The following is a 12,148-nucleotide window of genomic DNA, read 5'->3' on the forward strand; positions in this document are numbered from 1 at the left end:
GCCCAGGTTAGAGGTCAAATTGGAGCTACAACTGCTGTCCTATTCCACAGCCACAGCCATGCCAGATCTGAGTGCGTCTGTGAACTACACTGCAGCTCTTGGCAGCATTGGATCCTTAACCCCCTGAGTGGGGCCAGGGATCAAATGGGCATCCTCATGAATATTAGTTGCATTCTTAACCTGCTGAGCCAAAACGGGAACTCCTAGACATAGTACTTTTTAACTGCCATGTCCAAAACCCTAGGTTTAACTAATTAATTTAAAGCTGTCTTAAAGATAGAGTGAAGAGGAGTTCCCTTGTGGCATAGTGATTAAGAATCTGACATTGTCGCTGCTGCAGCTTGGGTTCATTCCCTGGCCTGGCAACTTACACATGCTGCAGGCTTGGCCACAATGTGTGAAAAAGAGTGAAAGAGTCATAGTAGCTGGTTAATCATGCTCATAAATCATGTAAAAATAAATGATTGTGTATGACCTTCATCTCTTTTGACTTAGTAAGTGTTCTTAATTAAGTGTAGGTAAAATCCCAGTTGGTCACTGGCACTGTGATTTAGAACTCCCACCTCTTTCATTTCTAGGGTAAGTATCTTTGCTTAAAGCAGGGACTTTAGTACTATCGACTCTTTAAAATTAATCTCATCAATCAACAAATATGCACTCTGGGCTGCTGTCGCCTTGCCCTTTCATAATTCAGTTCAGCGATCATCTGTTGAGTGCCTACCATAAGCTTGGCATATAGTCTTAGGTGCTACATATGTAAAGGTGTAATATTTAGTCTCTCCCCAAGGAGTTTAGGGAGACATTTTAAACCACTACCCCATTTCCATTCCAGTTGTGTTTTAATGATAATAGTCTTGCTTCTAGTTCTTCAGAGTATTTTGTTCCCTTTCGCCAATGGACTTTTTTCTTTTTTTTTTGGAAGTGCCTTTGGCATGCAGAAGTTCCCAGGCCAAGGATCGAACCTTTGCCACAGCAGTGACCTGAGCCTCAGCAGTGACAATACTGATCCTTAACCTACTGAGCCACCAGGGAACTCCTTGACTTTTGCCTTGCGTCTGCAGTGTCTTAGTTAATTATTTAATATCTCAGGGATGTTTATGAAGCTATTACTTTTCCATAATGCTTGAGATGTGAAGGCGTTCCCTGGTGGCCTTGAGTTAAAGATCCAGTGTCATCACTGCTATGGTATGGGTTTGATTGCTGGCCCAGGAACTTTTGCATGCCATGGGTGTGGCCAAAATAAATAAATAAAACATTGCATTGTGATAGAATAAGAAATATATATTATCATGGTTCCTGACACAGAGCTTCTAAAACTGTTGGAATTTCCTGAGTGATGGAGGTGAGAGGACCTCTTTTTGATGCCTCCTGTATTGTGTGCATCTTTCTTTACAACACTCCATATCCCATATTGTAACTGTCTCCTTACTTCTGTTGCCCTCTTGCTGACACCCCTGTTAGGAAAAGGCTCTTTATATCTCAGGTCCTTAGTCTAGTAGGTGAGTGTGTAAATGAATAAATGAGTGAAATCTTGCTGCTTCTTTAAGTATTTAGAATAATTAAATAATTTTCATAGACTTATAAAAGTATTAAGATTAGTATTAGGAGACCCTGACAATCGCAAGATTTACAATTCAGATGTGACATCTTTACAAGAAAAGTATAAGTTTTAAAATAATTAAATAATTCTTCAAGTATTTAGAACTAAGGAAAACTATGTTAAAAACCATACTTTGGCATCAGAGTATAGAAAAAAAAATACATATATATCGTTTGTTTAAGCCTTCTATTAAAATCAGACCCAAATAAAACGAGAAAGTGATGAGACATGGAAAATATAGCTTAGCTGTCATGGTTGATTTTTTTTTTTAAGTATTGTAGAGAGAGTTTATAGGCTCCAATCTAGATCTATATATCCTAGGCTTGTTTCCAGGTACTAAGATAGTCTCTGAAAAGTGACACTGCGTAACTTTTTCAGTGTTGTAGAGAGCACTAAAAGAAAGACTGTATCTTTGGGATGTATGATGAAACCTTTGTGCAAAAGGAAACACTCTTTGAAACACATTAGAAATTATACTTTTTTAAAGGAGGTTATATATACACTGAGAAGATACATACATAATGGAGACTTTTGGGGAAAAGGCAGCTATTTTTGTTTAACTGAGGTTGTCAGAACTACTTTTTTTTTTATTGTGAATGACATGTTAAGATATTGCTTACTTTTTAGTGATATATTTAATTTTAGAAAAATGTATCTGTTCTTATTTGTGAAGAATGCCCTTGGTAATTTGATAGGGATTGCATTGTCTCTAGATTGCCTTAGGTATCATAGTCATTTTGACAATAATTGATTCTTCCAATCCAAGAGCATGGTATATCTTTCCATCTGTTTGTGTCATGTTTCATTTCTTTCATCAGTGTCTTATAGTTTTCAGAGTATAGGTCTTTTGTCTCTCTAGGTAGTTTTATTCCTAGGTATTCTTTTTGATGCAGTGGTAAATGGGACGGTTTCTCTGATGTCTCTTTCTAATCTTTCAGAATAAATAGGGTCACATATGTTAACTAGTATGTAACTAATACATACTCAATAAATATTCATGAAATGAGAGTGTAAGCAAAGTAACAATAGTTGTGCCAAGAATAAAATTAATAGTAATATAATGAGATTATAAGGTAACAATATCAAAGAGATCATAAGGCAACAATATGAATACAAGGATTAAAAAAAGTTGTTTCTTTGGATTGTTTTCTTTTTCGACTGCACCTGTGTCATATGAAAGTTCCTATACATACCCTATCCAGTTTCCTCTATTAGTAGTATTTTACATTATTATATTACATTTATTACAATTAATGAATCAATAGTAATATATTATTATTAGTAGTAGTAACCAAAGTCCATACTTATTATTAACCAAGTCCATCTGAGCTGCGTCTGTGACCTACACCACTCAACGCTGGATCCTAAAACCCATGGATCCTGGCCAGGGATTGAACCTGCATCCTCAAGGATACTAGTCAGATTTGTTTCCGTTGAGCCGGCGGGAACTCCCCTTGTTTGTTTTCCAGAGTTCCTTAATTTTTAACTAATATCCTTTTTCTGTTCTGAAACCCCATTTAGGATACCGTATTACATCTAGTTTTTATATCTCCTTAGGCTTCTCTTGGTCATGGCAGTTTCTCAGACTTTCCTTGTTGATGACATGGGCAGTTTTGAGGGATACCAGTTGAGTGTTATAGATTTCTCTCTATTGAAATTTGTCTGCTGTTTTCCTTATTATTAGACTGAGGTTGTGGGTTTTTAAGAGGAAGACCACAGAGGTCACGTGCCATTTTTGTTGTGTCAAGACGTAGACTATTAATACGATTTATTGCAGTTGTTGACCTCCGTCACCTGGCTTAGGTAGTATTTGTCAGGTTTCTCCACTGTGAAGTTACTCTCCCCTTTCCATATTTTATTCTTTGGAAAGAAGTCACTGTGCACAGCCTGCCTATTAAGGAGTGGGGTGTTATGCCTCTCTCCTTGAGGGCAGAGGAAGCATCTCCATAAATTATTTGGGATACTTCTGCATGGGAGATTTTTTTATCTCTCCTTTTTCTCTTCTGTCCTCTCCCCTCCCTCTCCCCCTTCCCCCCATTTTTTTTCAGTCATTTATTTATATAAGTATAGACTCATAACTATTTATTTTTATACATTGAAGTATAATTTAGTACTGCTCTATTTTATTGCTCAAATTGTTCCACATTTGGCCTTTGGAAATCTTTCTGTTGGCTCCTGTGTCCCATTAAAGTGGTTTATTTTTGTTGTATATATTTGCTTGTTTAATTTTTCTTTGTCTTTTTTTTCTTTCCAGGGCACAGCTGCGGCATATGAAAGTTCCTGGGCTAGGGATTGAATTGGAGCTGTAGCTGCCAACCCACACCACAGCCACAGCAATGCCAGATCCGAGCTGCATCTGTGACCAACACCACTCAACGCTGGATCCTAAAACCCATGGATCCAGGCCAGGGATTGAACCTGCATCCTCAGGATACTAGTCAGATTTGTTTCCGTTGAGCCGGAGGGAACTCCCCTTATATGTTTTTTGAGCACTTGAAAATACTACAGATTTATCTTGTATATTTCCTGTTCCGGTTCTAAAATCAGCCTTCTCTGCAAGGAACCTTGTTTCCCTTTATTGGAGAACAGTGTTAAAAATAAATATTTGGGGAGTTCCCGTCGTGGTGCAGTGGTTAACGAATCCGACTAGGAACCATGAGGTTGCAGGTTCGATCCCTGGCCTTGCTCAGTGGGTTAAGGATCCGGCGTTGCTGTGAGCTGTGGTGTAGGTTGCAGACGCGGCTCAGATCCCGCTCTGATCCCACATTGCTGTGGCTGTGGCGTAGGCTGGTGGCTACAGCTCCAGTTCGACCCCTAGCCTGGGAGCCTCCATATGTCGTGGGAGCGGCCCTAGAAAAGGCAAAAAAAGAACCCCTCAAAAATTTTTTTTTGGATTCTCTGCTTGTTACTACTGGGGGGGGGTGTTCTTGATTTTATTTAGTTGTCTCAGCTGACAGAGCAAGAAAATATATGTATGTCTAGAAATCTATATGTATATGTATAATGTACATGTAATAACATCTAAATATTTCTATATGTAAACATTTATATATATACTAAGCTAAACGTGAGTTCCTACTTTGACTTTATACTCTAATTCATTATATGACTGCAAAGATCTTTCAAGCCTCCTCCCTTTGTTTATCTGTAAATTCCTCCTGTAGCACTAGCAAACCTGGCCATCTATCACCCATTTATTTGTTTAATTCCATTATGTATGTATATCAGTATTAGCATAGTTAATTCTTACCTCTGTGGGAAATAACTTTGTCAAGTTAGAATATATTGCTTATGTACAATTCCTTTTACCTTTAGTTTTGAAAGTGCTGCTTATTTCCAAAGTTACCTAGGTCAGGACCTTTTCCTTCTGCCCTCCTCAGTGAGGTTATTTCATACGTTTATAATACAGTTGGATTCTCCTGTCACAGTTTACATTCCTTCCTAAGGTCCCTTGACTCACTAAATGATTTTTTTTTAAATTTTGCATACATTAAGGTCATTCTTTATGCTTTGAAGTTGTATGGTTTTTGACAAATGCATAATGTCATGCATCCAGCCTTATGGTATCACATACAATAATTTCAATGGTGTATAAAAAAAAAATCCTGGGAATTCCCATCGTGTTGCAGTGGAAATGAATCCAACTAGTACCCATGAGGATGCGGGTTTGATCCCTGGCTTCACTCAGTGAGTGGGTCAGGGATCCAGTGTTGCCATGAGCTGTGGTGTAGGTCGCAGATGTGTCTCAGATCTGGTATTGCTGTGGCATAGGCTGGCAGCTGTAGCTGCAATTTGACCCCTAGCCTGGGAACTTCCATATACCACGGGTTCAGCCCTAAAAAGCCAAAAAAAAAAAAAAAAAAAATCCCCTTTGTGTCATGTACTCAACCCTCCTCTTTTCCCCTGAACTTCTGGGAACTACTGATCCTTTTACTGTCTCTATAGTTTTATCCTTTATAAAATGTCATATAATTGGAATCATAATATATAACCTTTTCAGACTGAAGAAATTTAATTTTAAATACTCTTTCCTAGTGTGTCCTTGAAAACTGTTTTTGAATGACCTTGATCGTAGTCTAGTCCAAACTTTCTGCCATATGTAACACCTCTACAGTATCCTTTGATGGTGGTCATTTAGTATCTAGTGAGAGGGAACTCACTACTTTATGAAATCTTTCCTTTGGAAAAAAAAAAAAGACTTAAAAAATCTTTTGCTATGTAAAAAAGTGTAAAGACAAATAATAGGTTAAGAAAAACATTTGCAACACACGTGACAAAGGAGTAATATTTCAGATATATTAAGAGCATACCCAGATTTATAAGAAAACAAACCAATAGGAAAATACACAAAAAGGATACAGGCATTTCATTGAAGATAATTTGTTAAATGAATAAAATGTGAAATTTGGATAAAAGCTTTATTTGCCCTTTTCCTTTATTCTTTTTTTAGGCTGTGCCCACGGCATTGTGGAAATTCCTGGGCCAGGCATCAAACCTGTGCCACCAGCAGTGACAATACCAGATCCTTAACTGCTAGACCACCAGGGAATTCCACCTTTTGTTTTTCTTTATTATGACTCTTCTTATCACTTCTAAGATTTAATACAGCCAATTGTTTTTCTACATTCTTATGTTTATAAAGTGTCTTTTCAGTGTGTATTTTTTGGCAAATTGCTCCTGAACATTTTCCCACATTTGTAAACTATACAGTTTGTGATATTCTTGTCAACATCTGGATGGAATTTACTGTTATCTATATCAATTGAGTTTCTCTTTGATGTTATTTTTTGATGTACAGCAAGGCTTGAGCTATTCCTAAAGGCTTTTCTACACTGCATCTTTAGGTTTTCTTCCTTGTTTTGAAGTTCTTCTCTAGTACTTGTACTGAATGATGTGATATTGACTTTGGGGTGATATGGAATATGTCTCTTCTCTTTTCTGCCTAACAAGCTCTTACATCTTGAAGACAGTTTTAATGTTGTGTCTTCCGCCAACTATTTTCTTTTAACTTTTCAGAAGCCTAGCTGATTAACAACTTCTGGATACGCTTCAGTGTTAAATATGGTGTTTGGGATGTAATGTTATACACCAGCTACATAACCTTCTATGTGGTTTCCATTGCTGATTTCATCTCTTTCAAGTTTATCTTATACTCTGCAGCCATATTAGGCTTCCAAATGCAAACGTTTTCTCATACCACCATTGTTTGGAATTTACAGTAGCTCCCTGTTGGATTTTAAAGTATAGATGCTCAAGCTGTATTTCCTGGGGATTGTGGAAGTGGAAAGTGATTTTAGAGTATGTTATTTTGTAGATGAAGAAACTAAGGATTTCATGGACTAGTAGATTTGATGTTGACCATAGCTTTTCAGAATGGAACTAGAAAACATATTTCTTTATCCCATCAGATTTAGAGCTCTTTCTAGTAATCATTTAAAGAGTTTTATTTGTGTTCTCAAGTTGCCCTCATGTTATGTTTTCTCCATCTTATCACTGTTCTCTCAACTTAAATATACACTTAACTCGCTGCCTGCATTCTCTTGCACTATTTATTTTGTCTATAATATCTTAACCTCCTTTTGCCTACTCCTTTCAAAAAACCACATGTTTTTCAGGATTCAACTTAATTTTTGCTACTTGTATGAAATATTGGTTGAGTTTCCTTAAGATTGATAACTTTGGTCATTATATTTCATACTCATAAATTCATCATGGTTAGTCAGCTTTTACCTATGTGTTTTTCTTTTATGGTGCATTTATCAATATAATTCTTATGAATTTTAGGAATTGACTAGGAATTTTATAAGCTTTCTTGTTTTTCAGTTTTTAAATAAGTAACTGCTGGTAAACATATGCACACCCTCTCACCTAAATTGTAGTGATCTTGAGGTTGGGGCTGCGTGTTGATTATGTGTGTATCCTTCAGAAATAGCTGGTGTAGTGCTCTTTGTACAATGAACATGCTTGGTTAAATGTTTGAATGGGTTCATTACGAGTTCAAGCTAATATTATGTGCTTTTGAACAGTCACTTCACATTTTAACCTCATACTTGAAATTAGGATCAGCTGGAAGGCTTTACAGTTTTTTGTACCTGTTAAGGCAACTTCATGCTGTTGTGTACTTGTCTGGTTATTTTGTGGTTCAGTTCCAGGTTTTTTTAAATTTTATTTTTGTAGTTAAATTTCTTCTTGTCTAGTTTTCTAGCTTGCTTGTTATTTTTTTTAATCCTTTTTTCATCTACAGTATTTGCTATCTTTCTCAGCTTCATGTCATCCATGAGTTTAAGTATGCCTTTTGTTTGTTTGTCTAAGTCTTAAATGTTGAAAAGGGTGGAGGTTATATGTACTTATAGCATAACTAAAGAGATCACAAGAACATAATATACCTTTAAAACAGTTGTTCTGTAGTCAGTCTCTTGTTTAACCACTTAAAAGCCATCCATCTAAATAACTATTCAGATCACATTTTCTTCTGTGGATTTTATTCGTTTTCATCTTTAGGAGGACTTTCTATATTTTGTGAATCTTAATATCCTATGGGACAATATTAAAGAAGTAGAAAAATGGCTTTCCTCTCAAGGATCACATAGTGTAATAAATATACTTTAAAAACCACAGGGTCACTGTAAATCAACTATAATGGAAAAAAATAAATACAATAAGTAAATAAATTCTGCAGGGATACATAGACCTACAAATTCTCGTGTTCAAGAAGTATAATATTCACTGATTTAGGGACTAGCCAGTCTCTTCATACACTGCAATAATCGTATTCCAGGTAGTTTCTTTTTGGAAATAACTTCTGGTGACAGAAGAGCCATTAATATATCATGAGCAGACATTGTGAAATAGGGGAAACTTATCCCTTAGAACTTAGTAACTTAATTAAAGACTAAGAGCATACTTTTCACTGTAGGTGGTGCTGATAAATCCAAGTCTTAGATCGGATTCTGTATGACATGAACAGTGACTTAATGCTATATTTATGTATACAGTGTAAACTGAGTCCTTTTTTAACTCAGAAAGAGTATATAATAATGATTGACCAGAATTGAACGAGTATCTTATAATCCTAGAGTGTTACACTTTCGAAAAACATTTTGCAATTACATATCTGGTCCATTCTTATTTTATAGCTAAAGAAGCAAAGGCCCAACTTTTAATGACTTGAATAAGTTCCCATAGTTAGCTGCTGATAGAGCTTGTACTTGAATTAGAACTCCTATGTGAAATCTTGAATAAAGTTCAAAGAATGGAAGTGATCTCTCTGCAGCATTTCTCCCTAGAAAACTTTCCCTTAAAAAAAGGTACAGTATCTCATGCATATAACAGTAAGAAAATATTTACATACCAATGTAATGATGAAATTAAAAAGCCTGTGTTTAACCACATTATAGTTTAAGAAATAAAATAATTGATAGCACTCTAAAAGTTCCCTGTCAATACATCCTCAGTTACACCCCTTTCCTTGTGTCAGAGATAACTACTATCTTACTTTTGTGAAAATCTTTTTTTGTTATTTTAGGACTGCACTTGTGGCATATGGAGGTTCCCAGGCTAGGGGTCAAATCGGGTCTGCAGCTCCTGGCCTACACCACAGCCACAGCAACACCAGATCCAAGCCACATCTGGGACCTACACCACAGCTCATGGCAACACTGGATCTGCAACCCACTGAGCAAGGCCATGGATCCAACCACTGTCCTCATGGATACTAGTCAGGTTTGTTACCACGGAGCCACAATGGGGACTCCTAAGCTGAGTATTTGAATCATACTGCATATACTCTCTTGCAATACATTATGTTTGTGACATTCCCCCGTGCTTATGTAAATAGATCTGTTGTGGTGCTCGCTTTGGCAGTGCATATACTAAAATTGGAACAATACAGAGAAGATTGGTATGGCCCCTGTGCAAGGATGATGCGCAAATTCGTGAAGTGTTCCGTATTTTTGTGCTGCCCTAAAAAGACAAAAGACAATAGAAAAAGATAGGTGTAGTCTGTTCGTTTTCACTGCTTTTATTGTGTTCCTTTTTGTACTCATACCATGGTCTAAGTATTCTGTTTAGATGAACATTTGGGTTGTTTCTGGTTTGAGATTCTCATGAATAAGCCTGCCAGGAACATATGCTGCTGTGGATTTTTAAGAGTTTCTAGAGGTTACATTCCTACATATGGGATGTCTGGGTCTTGGGGTATGTGTATCTTCAGCCATACTAGTTAATTACAAACTGAAATAGTCTAGTCTGCCCTGAGAGGGCTGTTTACTTCCTGTTCACCCTTATTCCAAGAGTGTGGCCCTTCAGAATCCCAAGCCAAAGCATAAGATGATTTCCTAGAGCCTTACCTTGGTAGGCCCTAGACACAGACTGATCTTCTGCCACTTTCATAAGCTATCACAGGTGCTGCTCAGCTTCTCCATCTCCTTTTCTGGGTCAGTAAATTGTTTCTGGGCAAAAGTGTCCACAACATATTTTTATGTTTTGGTTTCCATCTTCTCATGGATCTTGACCTGGTAATGCTTATGATTCTGTTACTTCATTGATGCTTTTTAGGGCTTTTACATATTTTTTCCAGCTTGTCTTCAGTGAAGGGCTTACTATGAATTTGCCTAGTCTGCATTTTTCCAGAAGCAGGAATTTGTCCCTATTGAGCTTTTTGTTTCAATTATTATATTTTTAGAATTTTAATTTGCTTCTTTTTCAAAGCTTCATGCTCGGTTTTTATAATTTCCTATTTCCTTTAGTTATTTTCAAGCTTGTCTTTTATTCTTACTCTTTATTTCTAGTTTGCTTCTATGCTTGATAATTTTTAAAAATGAACTGTTCACTTTCTTTAGAAATTAAGGATGTAGGATGACTTATGAGAGACCATTTCTGAATTATTGAATTTATAACAAATTATTGAATTTGTGGTGAATTATTTACAAATCCTATAGTTTCAGTGTTTCAAATCCTTTGTGAATGAGAATAATTTAGAAAATCATGTGTTCTACTCAAAGTAATTTTGTTCAATCATGTAGATAGATGGTGAGCTCAATAGTTTTGCAGGTAGTAGAAATACCACACTCAGTTGAGATGATGGTTTAGTTAGAGTAAATCGAAGATCCCCCCTCAATTGTTTGGAATTTGTTATTGTTTAAATTTTATTAAAATGTTATTGTTATTCTTGAGAACCAGTTCACTTTACATAGTTCCGTCTTATTGAAAATAAAATCCGTAATAAATCTTGCTCTTCTTTTTCTTCTTTCCTCAGTGCACAGTGCATATGTACACATATGAAAACTGGCTAAATCATCTGATTGTTTTTCTATACCCCTTTCCCTTTTCTTCTTGCAGTGCGGTTAAACTAATGCATATATTATGTCACCATACCTTGTCTAGTTTTTTTCAATGTGTTTATTAATCAGCCAGTGTTCCAGCTAGTAATAATCATGCTACTCTTTTCTTAGGAAATGTAATGAATAGCTTCTTCATTAGTCAGTTTTTTGTTTTGTTTTTAATTAAAAATTGTTTATTATAGTTGATTTACAGTATTCTTTTTTAACTCAATGAATATTTTACATTTATAGTTGTGCAACAATCTTCACAATCCAGTTTTAAGCATTTCCATCCCAAATACCCACCCCATCCCCCCCACACATACCAATCTCCTTTGGAAACCGTAAGTTTTTCAAAGTCTGTGAGTTAGTATCTGTTCCGCAAAGAAGTTCATTGTGTCCTTTATTTAGATTCCACATGTAAGTGAAGCATATGATGTTGGTGTCTCACTGTCTAACTTCTAACTTCACTAAGAATGATAATTGCTAAATCCATCCATGTTGCCACAAATGCCATTATTTCTTTCCTTTTAATGGCTGAGGAATATTCCAGTGAGTATGTGTACCACATCATTTTTATCCACTCCTCTGTTGATGGGCATTCAGGTTGTTTCCATGTCTTGGCTAGGGTGTATAGTGCTGCAGTGAACACTGCAGTACATGTATCTTTTTGAGTCATGGTTTTCTCTGGATAGTTGCCCAGGAGTGGGATTGCTGGATCAAATGGTAAGTCTATTTTTAGTTTTTCTGAGGAATCTGCACACTGTTTTCCATAAAGGTTGCACCAGTTACATTCCCACCAACAGAGCAGTGTGGTTGCTTTTTCTCCACACGCTGTCTAGCACTTCTTGTTTGTAGACTTTTTGATGATGGCCATTCTGGCTGGTGTAAGGTGGTAGCTCCTAGTGGATTTGATTTGCCTTTCTCTAATAAGGAGTGATGTTGAACATCTTTTCATGTGTTTTTTGGCCCTCTGTATGTCTTTGGAGAATTGTCTGTTTAGATCTTCTGCCCATTTTGTGATGGGGTTGTTCTTTTTTTTTTTTTTTTTTTTGGTATTGAGTTACAGGAGTTATTAATAAATTTTGGAGTTTAATCCCTTGTCAGTCACTTCATTACAGATATTTTCTCCCATTCTGTGGGTTGTCTTTTAGATTTCTTTAGGGTTTCCTTTGTTGTGCAGAAACTTTTAAGTTTAATTAGGTCCCATTTGTTTATTTTTGTTTTT

At 36.3% G+C, this 12,148-nt stretch overlaps 1 protein-coding gene and 1 non-coding gene across 17 annotated transcripts in view; both read left to right on the forward strand.

Moving 5' to 3' along the window:
- ZZZ3 (zinc finger ZZ-type containing 3) overlaps positions 1–12,148 on the forward strand; it is a 135,836-nt gene that overhangs the window by 91,234 nt on the left and 32,454 nt on the right. The gene's annotated exons all lie outside the window — the stretch shown is intronic.
- On the forward strand, positions 9,448–9,554 carry LOC146402838 (U6 spliceosomal RNA). Its single transcript, XR_014808771.1, has one exon. It is a non-coding gene; the product is annotated as a U6 spliceosomal RNA (small nuclear RNA).

This window comes from Sus scrofa, chromosome 6, assembly GCF_054392235.1.
Source record: "Sus scrofa isolate SSC_HxYL_T2T_F1_AM1 chromosome 6, Sscrofa_HxYL_maternal_Yorkshire_Landrace_v2.0, whole genome shotgun sequence".
In the NCBI taxonomy this organism is placed as follows: domain Eukaryota; kingdom Metazoa; phylum Chordata; class Mammalia; order Artiodactyla; family Suidae; genus Sus; species Sus scrofa.